The 18,641-nt window shown below is 44.3% G+C and overlaps 1 pseudogene; it reads right to left on the reverse strand.

Moving 5' to 3' along the window:
* Positions 1-509: 509 nt before the first annotated feature.
* LOC138286348 (headcase protein homolog pseudogene) overlaps positions 510-18,641 on the reverse strand; it is a 31,591-nt pseudogene continuing 13,459 nt past the window's right edge.

Raw genomic sequence — 18,641 nt, forward strand, 5'->3', positions numbered from 1 at the left:
CCTACTTGCTTTCTGGCCTCCCACACATGCTCCACTCCAGGATACCCTCATAGGTGACAGTGCACTTTACAGATACACATGACACAACATAAAATCTCATCGTGGACTTTCTAGTTCAATATTTTGCAGTTTTTTTGGTATATATGTTATATCATGTTTTGAATACTGCTAAAACAGAACCGTATTCCAACGTTCTAGGTAAGTAGGGGAAATGATAGTCTAGTGTTGCAAACGTTATGGCAAAAAAATAGAAACTATTTTTTAAATGTTTCTGGCACCAATTTACATTCACTCGTCATATAATAGTTTACTTTTTCATCTAGGAGGAATCTGAATCTGGATCAGCTGATACCATTTATAAGTTTTATTTTGCAACATACTAGTATGTAACGTAAAAGTCTTTTTTTAGATAGAAAACAATTTACTTTTGTTGATGAAAAGTTGCTATAAAAGCTACGTAACAGAGTAGCTGTACCTAAAAATAGCCATTATTAGAAACCGAGCTTTCATCAGTAAGCCTTTAGAACCTTAAATGAGGTAATCACTTGACAAAGTGGTAGGCTAGATTGCCACAATGCAGGCACTGCTGCACGTTGCTATATTCGGAGAAGTGCTGCATTCCAACGCGGACATTGACCTTAGGCTTCCCACAGTGCTTACAGTTTAGTGGAGCCTGACAACATGGAGAGGCTGCCAAAATATTATAGGGTAAACGTAGTCCCCAAGTGATACCAGCTTCCATCCCGTCGGGAATAACAGTTGATGAAGGTGATTTGGTGAACTCCTTCTAAACAGTCTACACAAACCATATACAGATGCATAGGCCTTCCTTGAAGGTGACAGGGAGCATCATAATCAATTTCATTATGTCTTGATGGGCTAAGGGTTAGAGTACTGTCTACTAATGGAAACTGCTCATCACTGGAATTCAGGAAAGGACTCAAAACTTGGCTGTTCAACTGAGCTCCTAAGCAGTTAGGTTCTCAGCGCCCGGAGACCCTTACGGGGGATTAGCTGTGCTCTATCCTGTTTGATTGATTGTTTGATTGGCTGGGAGCACATGGTGGCACAGGGCACACTTTGCAACATTCCTGAGGCTTGCGCTAAGTGTTGAAAGAATACATTTTCAGAGGTCTTCTCCCTGTCCTAATTGGGCATCATCTTCCATTTGAACTGGAAAGTGCTCAGCTTATGCTGTGCTTTGTGGGCAAGAAGCTCTGAAAGGCAGAGTCTCCTCAGGAACTGGACAGGGGCAAAGGCTGCATTATCATAATGGGCATTCCTGAGTACACCAGAGGGAGCCATGTCCTTCTTGTGAGGTTCTGAGTGGAGAGCGTTCTTTAAAAACTCTCCTAAGTAGCACGAACTGGTGGGACTGCTAAAAATGGGATGGCAAAAGGATTGAGTAAAGAGAAGAAGGAGACTGTCCAGGAGAACCACAAGGGGAGTGTAGACCATAACCACCACTAGCTATGCCCTTTTCTTAAGAATTCTGCCTATATACAGAATGCTTTTGTTCGGGGGTCATACCTTAAACTCTTCTGAGGTGTGTTTCAGTCTGTATCCTCTTTTAAATTACACTACCCACATTGGCAAGAACAGAAACGGAAAGCAAGATCATATCCCTTTTTCGTCCAGAAGTTCTGGCGACAAGGTTTTTCATTCCAACTCCTAGCTCGGCCAATGCAGTTAAACTTTACGATGATGTTGCTTTCACTGAAGGTGCATTCAGGTGCTGTTGTTGCAGACTACTTTCTGGTAATCATCCTTCTGCAAATCAACAGACCTTACCAAGTGACAGTGTGGGTGTCACTGGAGGCTGCTGCCGGGTATGGACTCTCTGCTGCGGCAGAAGTTGAAGTTGCTGCCACAGCGGCTGTTGTTCCAGCTGTGGAGCTGCACCTCTGGCTGTAGCCCCCGCTGCAGCCTGGGGCCCCTGGCCACCTACGCCTAGAGCTGCAGCGGCCAAGGCCCTGTTCTCTTGCTCGTTGCTGCTACAGTTGGCGCATTTGTTCTACCGTCTTTGCTGCTTTTCAAGGTCGGCATGGCCTAGCCTTTGACTTCTATAGCTTGTGTGGGAAGGGGGCCTCTTCCCAACTTCATTATATTTCAACACCAACTGGTGTCCCGAAATCCTATGCAAACGTACAGAGCACAGGGCGCAGCTATCTCTGGACATCCAGAAATGCATCAGGGGGGCTTTGGGCTGAGGCATAAAAGGCTGCAGCGTGTGGGGCCCGCCTAGCCTCCTGTTATATTGCTGTAGGTCGTGTGATGTTGGTCTGCAGGTTGCACGATGTAAATACGCTTGAATCTCACCAATGTGAGATTCTATGTATTGTTTGAATTGTAAAAGTTCCATGCGGGACAGTTTCTTTGGCCATCATGGGAGGTGGTGACTCAGAGCTCCAATAAAGATCAACATATCGACATAAATATATGTGTCAGTGCCATCTCTCTACTACAGTTTGGCTACGACTGTGGCCAGAGGTGCACTGGTCCCTGCACTGCTTACAGTGTGCATCACTGTGGCCAGAGGTGCACTAGAACACACACTGTTCACATCGTGCAGCAACTGCTCAGGATTGTCTTTTTGTGAAGGGAAAGGAGCTGGAGTCATTTTGCTTTTAATATCCAACATAACTGTTCCATCTAGTCTTTGGCTTAATGGCACACTTACTCAAGTTCTAGTGCATTATCATCACACTAGTTGGTCATGTTGTATGGTAATATATTTAATCTCACTTTACGTCCATGCAACTCTTACCTTTGATTGGCTCATTTATGGTGTAACATTTTCTTATACTTAGCTTCACTCCAACTCATGATAAATATTTCTCTCTATTTCGACCTCTTCTGAGTATTTTAGCAATGTAGTTTTGAAGTAACTATCATTTTCAAGGCAAAATGCCTGAGTACCAGTGCAGTACTATCCTTTTTTGCACAAGAGCGCCTCCCTCATTGTGAAGCCTCTTTCCCCTTAGGAGGCAAGAATTGAAATCCAACTCACAACAAAGTGACTGCATTCCATCAAAGTGGCCTTAAAATGCTTCAGTGTCATTCTTGCCTTTGATAAATCTGTCTCTCGTTCTTGTCTCCAATTGCATTGTAGACTTTGTAATTCTATATTTTACAGTGAATCTCCTACATCATAATTGCATGCAGTCCTTGGCTTGAGACTTTTTCAAGGACAATTATCAAGTCCTGTGACCAGCCCCCCCCCCCACCAGATTCAAGCGTAAGTCTGATGAACGAAAAGCATCTTCTGTTCAAGTACAGCTATCTGCAACCATGTACGTTGGTCCACCAAAATGCCAGGGGTGGGAGAAGTGACATGACACACCCTTTAATCTTAATGACATCACAGGAAGTCACACCATCTTACCTTTTCCCCTGAATCTTTCCAAGAGGTGATGTCACATGACCTTAACCCTGAAGACATCACAGTAATTGACATCGCAATAACTGTGATTAATATAAAAATACAACACAAACAAATGTCTGTTTGAGATACTACCAATGTTATGGTACTGACATAATCATTGAAAGTGGTTGGAAATAGTATTTTCCCTGAACTGCAGCGAGTGAAGCAAATAAGTCAGACCTCCTCTAGGGTGTCTGTGGATTGGGGGGTTCCCAAACTGGGAGAATGTTTTTAAATTTTGGGTCAAATAGTGCATTTCAAAGAGCATTTTTCAGATAAACCAGCTAGAAGTCATAGGCTCTAAAAGGGCACTCATTAAATGTTTATATCCCTTCATGGTGTGCTGAGCCAACCAAACCCATTTTTTCGAAATGGGCTGTGGGGCCTCATATATCTAAAATAACTTCCATTGAGCTGAGGTTACATTTTGTCATGACTTTCTTTCATATGTATAGATCACACCATAGGCCAAAAATCACATATAACTAGCCAGAGCCAGAATTCTGTTGTTAATGCCATCCATATAGCATGATTGACACTTGTGTCAAGTTGCCCCTTCTACCATATGGCACTGTTGTCCTCTCTTATGTCAGATAGTACCTCCAATGTTAGCACATGCATTTTGCCATGGCTGCCCATTATGCCAATTATTTCTCCGAGTATGCCAACGCCAGACTTTTTCAACAGGTGCCCCATATAACAAGAATTGCCTCTAGTAGGCTACCATGAGTATTTTACACTGGGCCCAGTAGGTCATGAATTACCACTAGTATGCCACCACCAGTATTTTATCACAGGTGCCTGTCTGATAAGGATAGCTTAAAGTACTCTGGCACAAGTATTTTGCCATGGGTGCCACTCTAAACCAATAATTTCTTTGAGTATTGCCGGGCCAATCTCAAAAGCGAAGCAGGACACCAAATTTTCAATCTTGCTCACTTGCATTCACTCACATTCATTCTAACTCATTACACTCACTGTCACTCATTCCTTCTCACTCACTTCATTATCTCACTCTTGCATGCTATTACTTTCACTCATTTGCACTAACTCTCATATATTCCTATGAATTTATCCACAATCACATTCTCTCTTACACTCAGTGCCTTATTCTAAATCACACTCACGTATTCTCTCTCACTGTCTCACTCAGTCTCCCTCGCGGTTACACTCACTCAGTATCATTCACAATCTCTAACACTCCCTCACAATCTAGCTCATACATTCTTAATAACTCACTCTCACTCGCCTGTAGTCACACATATTCTTACTTACTTTAACTCACTTACTCACACTGCCTCACTCATGCTCACTCACTACCTGCCAGTGACTCTCACCCACTCACACACATGTTCACACATTGAGACACAGGCTACATTAAAAAAATATTACCTCAGCTGCCAACAAATGTCCATTTCTAATTTAAAAAACATGCAAAAAGGAAGGTGGCACCGATGCCCAAAAGGGCAGGACACTTCTGTGTTATTGGCACACCTCTGAGGCCAGGCAAAGCTAAACTGGGAACCAAGAGGAGCCCTGGCATATTATGCCATATCGGCTGCACTGACTGAGTGAGGGCACTTGTAGGAAAGTACCATCTTGCCTGGCATGTTACCCCCATTTTTCACTGTATATATGTTGTTTTAGTTGTATGTGTCACTGGGACCCTGTCACCCAGGGCCCCAGTGCTCATAAGTGTGCCTGAATGTGTTACCTGTGTAGTGACTAACTGTCTCACTGAGGCTCTGCTAATCAGAACCTCAGTGGTTATGGTCTCTCATTTCTTTCAAATTGTCACTAACAGGCTATTGACCAATTTTACCAATTTACATTGGCTTACTGGAACACCCTTATAATTCCCTAGTATATGGTACTGAGGTACCCAGGGTATTGGGGTTCCAGGAGATCCCTATGGGCTGCAGCATTTCTTTTGCCACCCATAGGGAGCTCTGACAATTCTTACACAGGCCTGCCACTGCAGCCTGAGTGAAATAACGTCCACGTTATTTCACAGCCATTTAACACTGCCCTTAAGTAACTTATAAGTCACCTATATGTCTAACCTTTACCTGGTAAAGGTTGGGTGCTAAGTTACTTAGTGTGTGGGCACCCTGGCACTAGCCAAGGTGCCCCCACATTGTTCAGGGCCAATTCCCCGGACTTTGTGAGTGCGGGGACACCATTACACGCGTGCACTACATATAGGTCACTACCTATATGTGGCTTCACAATGGTAACTCCGAATATGACCATGTAATATGTCTATGATCATGGAATTGCCCCCTCTATACCATCCTGGCATAGTTGGCACAATCCCATGATCCCAGTGGCCTGTAGCACAGACCCTGGTACTGCCAAACTGCCTTTCCCGGGGTTTCACTGCAGCTGCTGCTGCTGCCAACTCCTCAGACAGGCATCTGCCCTCCTGGGGTCCAGCCAGGCCTGGCCCAGGATGGCAGAACAAAGAACTTCCTCTGAGAGAGGGTGTTACACCCTCTCCCTTTGGAAAATGGTGTGAAGGCAGGGGAGGAGTAGCCCCCCCCAGCCTCTGGAAATGCTTTCATGGGCACATTTGGTGCCCATTTCTGCATAAGCCAGTCTACACCGGTTCAGGGACCCCTTAGCCCTGCTCTGGCGCGCAACTGGACAAAGGAAAGGGGAGTGACCACTCCCCTGACCTGCACCTCCCCTGGGAGGTGTCCAGAGCTCCTCCAGTGTGCTCCAGACCTCTGCCATCTTGGAAACAGAGGTGCTGCTGGCACACTGGACTGCTCTGAGTGGCCAGTGCCACCAGGTGACGTCAGAGACTCCTCCTGATAGGCTCCTTCAGGTGTTGCTAGCCTATCCTCTCTCCTAGGTAGCCAAACCCTCTTTTCTGGCTATTTAGGGTCTCTGTCTCTTGGGATTCCTTAGATAACGAATGCAAGAGCTCATCCGAGTTCCTCTGCATCTCTCTCTTCACCTTCTACCAAGGAATCGACTGCTGACCGCGCTGGAAGCCTGCAAAACTGCAACATAGTAGCAAAGACGACTACTGCAACTCTGTAACGCTGATCCTGCCGCCTTCTCGACTGTTGTCCTGGTGGTGCATGCTGTGGGGGTAGTCTGCCTCCTCTCTGCACTAGAAGCTCCGAAGAAATCTCCCGTGGGTCGACGGAATCGTCCCCCTGCAACCGCAGGCACCAAAGAACTGCATCACCGGTACCTTGGGTCTCCTCTCAGCACAACGAGCGAGGTCCCTTGAATCCAGCAACTCTGTCCAAGTGACTCCCACAGTCCAGTGACTCTTCAGTCCAAGTTTGGTGGAGGTAAGTCCTTGCCTCCCCACGCCAGACTGCATTGTTGGAAACCGTGACTTTTGCAGCTACTCCGGCCTCCGTGCACTTCCGGCGGAAATCCTTTGTGCACAGTCCAGCCTGGGTCCACGGCACTCTAACATGCATTGCACGACCTCCTAAGTTGTTCTCCGGCGACGTTGGACTCCTTTGTGCGACTTCGGGTGAGCACCGTTTCAGGCATCCTCGTAGTGCCTGTTTCTGGCACTTCTCCGGGTGCTACCTGCTGCTGAGAGGGCTCCTTGTCTTGCTCGATGTCCCCTCTCTCTCCTGACGCAATGTGCGACATCCTAGTCCCTCCTGGGCCACAGCAGCGTCCAAAAACCCTTACCGCACAATTTTCAGCTAGCAAGGCTTGTTGGCAGTCTTTCGGCGGGAAAACACTTCTGCACGACTCTCCACGGCGTGAGGGATCCGTCCTCCAAAGGGGAAGTCTCTAGCCCTTGTCGTTCTTGCAGAAACCTACGCTTCTACTGTCCAGTAGCAGCTCCTTTGCATCCACAGCTGGCATTTCCTGGGCATCTGCCCATCTCCGACTTGCTTGTGTCCCCTTGTTCCACAGGTACCCTCGACTGGAAATCCATCGTTGTTGCATTGCTGGTTTGTGTCTTTCCTGCAGAATTCCCCTATCACAACTTCTATATCCTTTGGGGAACTTTAGTGCACTTTGCACTCACTTTTCAGGGTCTTGGGGTGGGCTATTTTTCTAACCCTTACTATTTTCTAATAGTCCCAGCGACCCTCTACAAGGTCACATAGGTTTGGGGTCCATTCGTGGTTCGCATTCCACTTTTGGAGTATATGGTTTGTGTTGCCCCTATCCCTATGTGTCCCCATTGCATCCTATTGTAACTATACATTGTTTGCACTGTTTTCTAAGACTATTAATGCATATTTTGGTATTGTGTATATATATCTTGTGTATATTTCCTATCCTCTCACTGAGGGTACACTTTGAGATACTTTGGCATATTGTCATAAAAATAAAGTACCTTTATTTTTAGTATAACTGTGTATTGTGTTTTCTTATGATATTGTGCATTTGACACTAAGTGGTACTGTAGGAGCTTCACTCGTCTCCTAGTTCAGCCTAAGCTGCTCTGCTAAGCTACCATTATCTATCAGCCTATGCTGCTAGACACCCTATACACTAATAAGGGATAACTGGGCCTGGTGCAAGGTGCAAGTACCCCTAGGTACTCACTACAAGCCAGTCCAGCCTCCTACAGCACTGAGCTCTCACAACTTTAACAGGAGCTTAGGTAGAATTCTGACCACAGAAACGTTAAAAAATAAAGTTGTAAACGGTGTCTAGTACTATGCATCTTTTATCATGCACTCTTCCCCATCGCCTTTTCAGATCATTCCTCTTTTGTTCTCTCATCCTCATCACCTTTTTCTACCCATAGCACCTATATGACTACTCTTGCTTTTACGTCCGTCTTCTTCCTTTCCTCCCCCTCTTCTCTCTCCCGGTATCTGTTTCATTGCTCTCATCACTTTCTTTTCTCACACCCTGATTTGTATCGTCTCGCTATCATCCCCCATCTCCCTGGATCGTCATAGCTCTTCCTCCATCTTTCTCCTCCCTTTCTCTAGGTACCGTCCCTCGCTCCCTTTCTCACCCCGCATCCCCTTTGCCTCCCTTTTACTTTCTTTTCCTTTCTCACATTACTTCGTTCTCTCTTCTAAACCAGTTAGCAAAAGATGTGGTGCTTGTGAAATCCGCGCTCAAGGAAGGAAGGGTGGAGCCGGGGACCATGTAGAGTTTGTCAGTGTGAGCAGGCTGGGCACTGGATGGTCCTAATTTGCAAAGAAGGAATTGTGCAGGAAAAACTGCAAGGGTAAATCTGGAGACAACATACATTTGGTGAGTAAATAATGGCAAAACATGATTGTTCATGATACCTGTTACAAATTGCGAACGGCAAGCAGGAAAATCCCAGGCGAATTCTGCTTGCTAAATGAAAACAGCAATTTGAAAGCAGTAAACGCCAGCATATACCAACAAAAACAATTGACATTAGGAATAAGTAATGAAATGTGACCAGAGTCAAATGAATATTCCTCAGCACATCAGTAGCTATCAAAATCCATGTACCAGAAACTCTACATAGAACATCATTTGTGAGTTAAAATGCAGAAAATATCGAGGTACAGGATATAAAGACTATATGGCAGTAACTGGTGTGTATATAGATTTAGCAGACACCATCCTTCTTTGTCTGAATGTGTTTGCTTCCTCGAGTGCTTACAATTGCGTGTGCTTCCCGAGGCCTCTGCTTTCAATGAAAAGATGGTATCTGAGCTTCTCAAGAAGGGCCTTTGGCTGCATCGGTCAACAATGCGGATACCTAATGGAGCAGCCTTTGTATTTACCTACAGTGGTGCTTTATTTTCTAAAGGCGCACGTCACACAGGTCTTACAAGCCCCTGCACTTTAATTAATTAGTCAGTACTTACAACTGTAGTCTTTGTTAGTGTTCAAAGGGGCATCAATAGGACTTAGCCAAGTTATACATTCTACGGGACAGCATCTGCCCCTTGTTAGCAATTATGCTACATTTTAATGGGACTGTGCCTTCATCTTTGTACATCTTTTGCAAAAGTTCAAAAATGTACACATTAACACAAATATTATAATTTTAATTGGCTAGTGTATGCATTGTCAGCAATGCTGTGATATCAGTATATATCTTAATATAGGTAATTACCTACACTTGTAAGCAAGGGTTTTAGGCGGCATACACAATTACATATTCCAAAAGTCATAACACACCGAAGAGGGGATGAGCAGGCCGGCAGACTCACACGTGCAGCCCCCATCCAGCACCAGGCGGTGGACTTGCCAACATTTTGTGACAATGAAAACGAGGCAGCATATTACAGGTTCCACAACCATTACCACTGTGACGCCAAAGCCAGTAGTACTAAACCAGACATGGGCACTATATTTCCTTGGCATACATTTTCTCAATATGGCAAGAATCATAATCATAATTTCCCAGTGCCAGACGTGTTTCCTTGGTGTACAATAACACTGTGTTAATGTCTGCAAATTATGAGTACATAAAATTCGATACATCACTAATTTTTTTTTTTTAAATTGGCAAAAAGGTATTGCCATCAGTTCCTTCCAGCAGGCACATTGCCCAACTGAGCTGGCTTAAGAGAGCGAGACAAACTCTTCTAGCAGCTTTTTATGTACTAGGAATCGATTTCATAACTGTACATATATAATGCCCCCTTTCTTTCAATCAGCTAAGGTGGCCCATAGCCCCTTTGCCTGGGCCCTATGTGTGCTCAGGTCTGCCAGGGCAAATGGTGCGCCTTATGTCTTTAGTAACTGTTCTGGCTGTGTTCTCTTAAGGCTCTGACAAGACTCTCAAAAATACAAAAGGGGTGCATAAGGCTGTAAGGAAAGCAGAGGAGGGCCCTACATTAGAGGAGGGGAGCAGGAACCAACTCTAACCGGGCCTTTTGGGAACACCTCAGGCGGGGTCCGATAGGATGCCCTTTAACTGCCTGGCACTGCTGGATGGTGTGCTGAAGAGCAAGGACGAGAGTACACCTCGTGTCCAGGGTACGGGGGGGGGGGTGGGGGGAAAGGGCTGGAAGCATCCCCATCAGATAAATATACATACAAATGCGAATTAATAGAACATACATTCATTATGTTCTATGATCCCTAGAAAAAAATGATCCGGGTTGATTACATAGTTATATCTCTTTATCTTAAAAAAGCACTACTGCATCGCATTTCACAAATCATTCAAAGTTATTATGATGGTAACACTCATTTTATCCCAAAAGTGCCCCGGCGCTAAAGTGTAAATTGAACAGGGTGAATGATTCATCCTGGAGTCTAAAAATGAAAAATCATACCAAAGGGCTAAAGTGACTCAGTAACTCAACAAGGTAAGCTGTTCATCCTTGAGTTTAAAAAGAAGCATTCGTACCCGCCTAGGTTCTAAAGTGCCAAAGTGCTAAAGTGACTAGTATCACATGCCAATTGTGCGGAAATCCTCAAATTTTACCCCGTATTTTACATAATTCATATTGATAGTAAGAAATTATTATATAATATATGAGGAGTCAATCACATCATTATATATATATCTTTGTGTGTGTACGTACATACTTTGCAGCAAAAATGACATTGTGGCTTTTCCAGTTTGGCAGCACGCTAATCCTATGTTTTTAGATAAATTCTTTAACAGAAGCACCTATCCACCTAAACTAAACTCAGGAACTACCCAGAGTTCTTAGCTTTGAGATATATATCAGAGGTGGATACTCAGAGGTGTGGGAAATTGGAATTTTGTTTTAGAAAATCATGATTACTTGGCCATCATTTTGTACTTAGAAGCAGATATCAAATATTGTGATTTTCAGAAAAATCACAAACCACAAAAATCACAATTCGTATTAAATTCATGATTTTTAATGAAAAATGCGAAACAAATAAGTCTACGGTTGGGCGAAGGACCTGTTAGATTGAATAAGTGGGTGGCTACAAGATCTGGATGTAGAAAGTACTAAGGCCAGATCCCGCTGCATATGGGTGGTGCACCCCTTGGAACAATACATGACAGGGCAATGCAGTACACTATGAAAGAAACCTCAGAACTTGACTGAATAAAGCACAGTTACATATTATCTGTGATTCAACTAACACAAATCCGATAAAAGATCAGAAATTGACCAGTAAATGGAATGCAACTCACAAAAATTATCATAACGTGTGTTGCCTACTATGCTCACTACATCATTTTTTGAAGGCATGTGGAAAAAGCATTTGCAATGCAATAGGTCTTGCATTTGTCAGAGTTAGAGCTATTGGCAATGTAAATGACAATGCCTTTTACCTATGTGTTTTGGTTTGGAGTGTAGTGGATGTTTGTGGTGTGGAGTAGAATTATGTGGGTTGTATTGGAATTGTGTGGGTTGGAATTGTGTGGTATGGAGTGTATTTGTGTAGTAGAATTATGTGGCATAGTGAATAGATAGGGGTGAGAGCTGCACAGTATAGATAGAAAGGAAGAGAGAGCGGAATAGGTAGTTTGTGCACGAAGTTGTGAATAAACTCCAGATAGAGGAGCAGAAAGAGTGTGTGAGAAAGAGAGGAAGAAGGAGAGAGCAGGCCACAAACGCATAGAGAGGGAGCACCTGTGTATGCAGAAGACACCCCAAGAAGAGGAGGAGAGTGTGGGATCGAGGGGCGGAAACTCTGAAAAGGCATGGGAAAGAGACTGCGCTCCAAGACCTGAAGTCCACCACATGAGAGAGACAGGAAGAGTCTCACCTTTGGGACCTAGGGACTTTGCCAGTGGTTTTAGCCAAGCTTCATAGCATCCCTGATCCTATGTAGCATGGCCAAAGAATAAAAAAAACACTTTAGGGCTTGAATGGTGGCGTCATTTTGTAAGTGTGCGCACCACCCATGCGTGGCTACAAAATGTACCAAGCACTTTTTTTACAGATCTGAGTTGGATCAGTAACTAAAATGAAAGAATGCCAGGGAAGTGAGCAGACCAAATGGGGGAGGCAGGTGGAGGAGGGGTTAACCAACATGGTGAACAGAAACAACATGGATGTGGGAGAGAAGCACATGATGAGACAAACCAACATTGCTGAAAGCATAGAACCATATGGCAAGACAGAGCATCATGAAGATGGGCAACACAAACACACAGTGAGACAAAGCTATATGGATATGGGGAAGCAACATGGGGTACGGAAACAACATGGGAGGGGCAGAGAAACACACAGCATGGTGAGACCCATGGATCGGGGGACACACAGAAGCACATGGCAAGACACAGCAACACAGAGATGGGGACGGATGCTCAAGTGAGACATAGCAACATGAAGATGGCAGGGCAGAGAAGCACAGGAGGGAGACAGCTTGAAAACACACAACCTCTTGTAGAATGTTTAACTAAAGACAAAATTAGCACCAGAGCAGTATATGCAGGGCCAAACGAATTATGTGATCGTGTGGCCCCAGTGATTTTTGCAATATTATAGATTTGCTGTATTTGCCACATAATCCTTTATCTGCCACACAATCTGCTGATTTTAACCAAAAATTGTTTCTAGCACAATTAGTTCAAAAGTTACTAAAAACGCAGTGACACGTTTTGCCGCATAGTTGAAGGCCCTTTGCATCCTTTGCATCAGCAGAAGGTTTACGCCAATTTACATGGCAGTCAGGTACTCAACTGTCCAGTGCCAGCAGCGACCTCACAGACCTGATGCCCAGGCAGGACATCCCAAAGTCTGGCTGTATCAGAGGCTGATATAAGCTGCCAAGCACCGAATACTGGAGAAGGCCATATTACCTAATGCCCATTCATCTCCTTCTGCAACAAAACACTGGTCATAGGGACCCGTTTCACAGCCAGCTTTTAATTACTGCCAGTCTGAGACCTGCACGTCCTGCACCACTTGAAGCTCTCGGGTGAACACAAGCTGGGTCAGAATGGTAGGAACAAAAGGTGGACTTGGGAAGTGGGCACGGAAGATGCAGGACAGCAGGACTGGAACAGCACAAGCAGGGAGTAGGAAGGTGACTAGTAGTATGGGGGAGAGAAAGGAGGGGAGAAGGGGTACAGGCAGGCCAGAGTGCGGGCAGCTAAAAATTCAGTCGCTATAATATATAGAAAAATGTTGCAGGCCTCCTCAGAACATGAAAGTGTAATTGGGTACAAAACAGTAAAGGGAGCAGCAGAGACCTGTAATGCTTGGTTCGGATTCCTCTAAGGTTAACACTTGGTTCTCAGAGCACTACAAGCCCTGTACTGCTATACCCTGTGCTCCTGGCTCCCCACGGAGGGACCCTTGTTCTTGGACAGCAGCCCCTAGCGCTCTACCTTCTCCAGGCCCCTCTTAGCTCACCTTCTTTCCTGGGAGGAGCAGCCACCAAACCCAGCTTCTCGCCAACTGTGACAGACTGTGGGGCAAGAGCCAAGCCAACCAGGGGATGAGCATAGGATGGACATGCCTACTTCTACCGCTGGCTTCCACTCAACCATAGATGAAGAAATAGAAGAGAGACTGATGCCAATGACCGTTTATCTGATGAGACACACTTTTAGGGTTTCAGTAAAGTGTCTCAGTCCCTAAAAGAGCCAAATAAAATACAATGTAGCATTTGAATTCAATTTAAAGGCTGACACATTCTAGCAAGTGACAAAAGGTTACTACGGAAAGGCTCTTGCAACAACTCAGAATAACGGTGGGCTATATTTTAGTTCTAAATGACAATAAGAGTTACTATTTATGTGCCACAAAGTGATAGTTGGCATGTGTTTTGCATGTAAAAACCATAATAGAATGAGTTTAGTGTCTTGACCAGCTTTTCCAACCACACTATTGAGCCCCTTCGATATTATTCCAAGATAGCTGACAGATTTTACGTAGCCCAGGACAAATATTTCCCCTTTTATTCCTCTTTCTTTACCAAATGTACAACTCATTCCAGAGCTTGCAAGGGATGGATCTTTATACCACTTAGCACTTAGGAATTCATTGGCATTGTGGCTGAAAAGCCAGTTTCAGGTCTTGGTGCAGAGTCAACAACCTGTGATTCTGGGCAAATGGACAAATCTCCCTGTGCCTAACAAAACAAGTGATGTGGAGGGAGGGACGAATGACGGGGACGGGTGCATCAGGCATAAAGGAGTGTGGGGGTGACATGCAGCAACATGGGAGGAGGTGAGAGGAACAAATGTATGCACCTATGGGTGCGGAGCTGAACACAGGCAAACAGTAACAGAAAAGGAAACCAAGGCAAGAAAAAAACAGTCCTCCAAAGAACAGATAAACAACCATAGCTCAATGATACAGTAGTAAGCCCCTGCTCCATCGGAGGAACGGAAGAGAAAAAGGAGGGACAAAGAGACAGGACTGACTACTAGCAAGCAAGGATTTTTAAAGGACACTGACATAGACAAATGAAAAGCACCAGCAAGCAATGGGTGGAGTTGAACCCCACAAAGCATATTCAGCAGGTGGCTAAGCAACTGTACAAGTGCTGTCTAGGCTTGACCTAAAAAGCCTGTCTACCAATAGCTGTACATGATGGATGGCACATAGTCAGTGGCAATCTCTTTTCCACTGTGCCCATCTTTAAAACAGTGCAGGCACAGTTGAGAAGAAAGAAGTGTTTCTGCATCCCTCTGTGCAAATGAAGGAATGACCTGTGGTGATCGCACTTGTGTAAAATGTGCACCAGCATGATTCATACTATAGAAATGTCTGCACAAACAACTGCAGCCCCTTATATAACAACAAAGTACCCTGCAGAAGGGTGGGATTTGGTGGATTTGGTGGAAAGCATCAGGCACAAACACCCATTGTGCCCCTGAGGAACATACTGTAATTTATGATCTCTGGATGCATTAGGATTCTTGGTGTAATTAAACATGCCCTGATCACAGCATGGGGTGACATGGTCAATGGTGTCTCTCACAGCATGTATTTATTTTACAAAGCGATTAGCTAAATCAGCACGATAGAAGTGGAATCATTGCCATAGATTGTTAAATAAATCTTTTGGGTATTTTACAGCATTACACATTTTCTTGATGAAAAAAGAGGTCTTGGCCTTGTAAAGTTTTGTACAATCATATTTCAGCACAGTGATTTGAAAGTTTCATTTTGATAGGGAATTTTTGTCAATTTTTTCTCTGCTGAGAGGAGAGTGTTTCTTTTGTTGATTATGTCGCCATTGAACCATGCAGCTGTGAATTGACTTGGGTTTGGTGTTGGCATGGGCAAGTTTATTTAGAATCCCTCAAAGATGGAGAGGTTTAGTAAGTGACTAGATCATTTTGACTCATGCACTCACAGAGAAACATGCTGGAATTATAGTGGCAAAACCTCTTTGTCATTGTTTGCTACATCCCTTTAAGTCAGTGGTTCCCAACCTTTTGACTTATGTGGACTCCAACTTTATCATTACTGGAGCCCAGGGACCCCCACTGAATCTTTCTGGAATCTGGGGACCCCCGCATTTTACTGAAAGTTGGGGTCCTAATCTGTTAATATTATTTAATTTTCTAAGCAGTCATGGACCACCTGAGGAGACTTCACAGACCCCCAGGGGTCCCCGGACCACAGGTTGGGAACCACTGCTTTAGGTGATAGAGATTTTCATTTTTTAAATCAGGCGCCGGGTTGGGAATGCAGATGAAGAATGGGATGGTGATCCTGTCAGTCCCCCTTTATAGGGTTGTTCTGTTGACAAATTTGGTCTTTGCAACCAGAAAGTCAAGTATTTCGCCTTTAGTGAGTATGGACATGTACAGTTTTGAGAGAGGAAGTTTTCACCAAGGAAGGATTTAGAATTCCTTATGTTGCCCCCATGGAATTTTTAAGTTCCTAACAAAGTTGTGTACACAGGAAGAGAGAAGCTGGTTTATCATATAGTATTTGAGCTCAATAATGAAAACATTGATTTTTCCAAGGGAATGATACAAAAATCATAGAGGCATATTTAAGAACCCCTAGTGCCACCAGAGTGCCATTTTTCGTGACGCTCCGGTGGCGTAATGCCCTGCGCCGTATTTTCAAGGTGGCATTAAACACCTTTCCATGCAGCAAATGCATGGAATGGTGTTAAATGGGTGGTGCTGTGGGTGTGCAACAGGAACACCCATTGCATTTGGATACTGCCTCAGATTTACGTGTTTTCGTAAACCTGAGGCAGCGCCAAAATCTAATGCCACCCCAGGGGTGGCGTTAGCATGGTGAAAGGAGGAGAAATGCTTTAATGTCTCCTTGTTTTTTGCTGTTTCTATGTGTGTTGCATTCTGCAGCACACATAGAAAGAGCAAATCACCATTTAATATTGTTTTTGTGCAGGAAGGTGCTCCTTCCTGCACAAAAACAATCTCCCCCTCAACGCAGCCATTCTTGTACTAAGGTGCAAGGGTTGATGCGTTGGCATATGGCAGCAAATTTAGCACTCGTGCAGGGGGAAACAAAGGTGTGCGCCGTATTCTAGTAAATACGGCACATCCCTGCATTTAGAAAATGGCGGTTCGTGGCGCTGCCACATTTGGAGCAGCGCTGTGCATCATTATTTTCAGTTAAATCTGGGTCATAGTCTGATAAGTGGAGGGAGAAATTCGCAGATCTCAATGAGAAGAACTTGAAACAGGCGGCAATAGTTAGCGGTTTACATGAAATGGAGTCCCTGTAAATGATGGCCATGCCACCTCTGTATTTGACCATTCTATCCAGATGTAATAACGTGTTAGTAAAAGATCTAGAATTGGCTGTGATGGAGGGGTGTAAACCAGGTCTCTGCCTGGACAAAGTTGTCCCGGTCATGATCTACAAAAAAAGGAGATATAGCAACAGCATTAACATAGCACTTTTGAAGGTTGGCTGTGGCTGGATAGTGATGTGAGTGTGAGAATCATTTTGCTGATGTGATGAGAGAGCTGGTCCTATGGTGGGTGCATACTATCCTAGATCAAGTTTTACAGTCTTTTTGGTGGTTAAGTGAAATGAAATGAAAACCAAATTTGCAAAGCGTGCTAAACCCAAAGGTATCAAAGTGCTGAGCCAAAAAGTAACAATCCCAGCAGACTCTGAGAAGCCTAGAGGCAGATTTTATAAAGAGAAAAGTAATGTTTTCAAATGTTTTCTAAAGAAAAAGTATGAACAGGCAGTGTATTCCAAAGTTTTACTGCAATGACCGAGAGGGAGTGTCCTCCCCATCTAACTTTCTGGGTAGTTAGGAATAAATGGCTCGTCAGCCACAAAAGGCAGATTGTCAGAAACAGACACAACAATCTGTGTGTTGTCTGGTAGGATAGAACTTGAAATCCAAAGGAACATACCACCTCTGCAAGAGGAGAGGCATACAAATTAAAAAAAAAGGTCGGCCTAAGGCGTGCCCTGTGGCACCCTACACAGAAGACTGGGGGCCATATGTACAAACACATTTTCCCATGGACACAGAATGGGCAAAACTGTTTGATACATCTGGCCCTAAATGCCTTCTCCTTGAATCCTCCACAGCTGACAGTTTACACCCTATCTGTGAGAAAAAAATGAGGAAGATTAAGAGCAGTATCACTCACTCCAACATGCTGTAATCATTGGACAATGCTGAAGGGTGAGATGGTATCAAATCCTGCAGACAAGTCGTGCCCTGCCCTGATCTACCTGTCACCGGATACTGTCTGCTGCTGCAGTGAGCACCGTCTCTGTACTATGTCCACTCCTAAACCCATTCTGTGATTGGACCAGGATATTGTGAGTGTCTGTCAATTTCACCAGTTCCTAGTTCAAATACCTCTTCAATATTTTGGCAGGTGAGGGTAGCACAGAGATGGGGCAGAACTTTTTTAAATCATCACCGTCAACGTTGGGTTTCTCTTGTAAATGGACACTATGACTTCCTTCCAGGATCTGGGAAGAATAAGTTTCCAATGTGTGATTAAGCATTTTCTCTTAAATTTTCTGCAATACAGTCAGGCAACCAGCTGCAAAATTGTAGGCAGACAGAGGTCGTCAGGGGACGATGATTTAATGCTCATCAGAAGCTCCTTAGTTTGCTGAGCTGAAATAGGTTGAAAAGCAGAGAACAACAAGGAACAGGTGGAGGTGGCAAGAGCCTCCTCTGGAAAGTCCCTAGCCACTACAGGATTCAATTCTGAGTATATATTAAGAATTGTATCTCAAAAATACGCTGCTAGTTTATCGCAGAAACTTTGCAAAGTGTCCGTGGAGCCTTGAGTAGGTGGGTAAGACAACTCTTTTACCATTTTGAAGCGCTCCTTAGATGAGTTACTTGCTAATCTAATTTTCTCAGTATAAAAGGATGATTTAGCTTCACCTATAGCACATTTCTAGTGGAGTAA

The sequence above is a fragment of the Pleurodeles waltl genome, chromosome 3_2, assembly GCF_031143425.1.
Source record: "Pleurodeles waltl isolate 20211129_DDA chromosome 3_2, aPleWal1.hap1.20221129, whole genome shotgun sequence".
In the NCBI taxonomy this organism is placed as follows: domain Eukaryota; kingdom Metazoa; phylum Chordata; class Amphibia; order Caudata; family Salamandridae; genus Pleurodeles; species Pleurodeles waltl.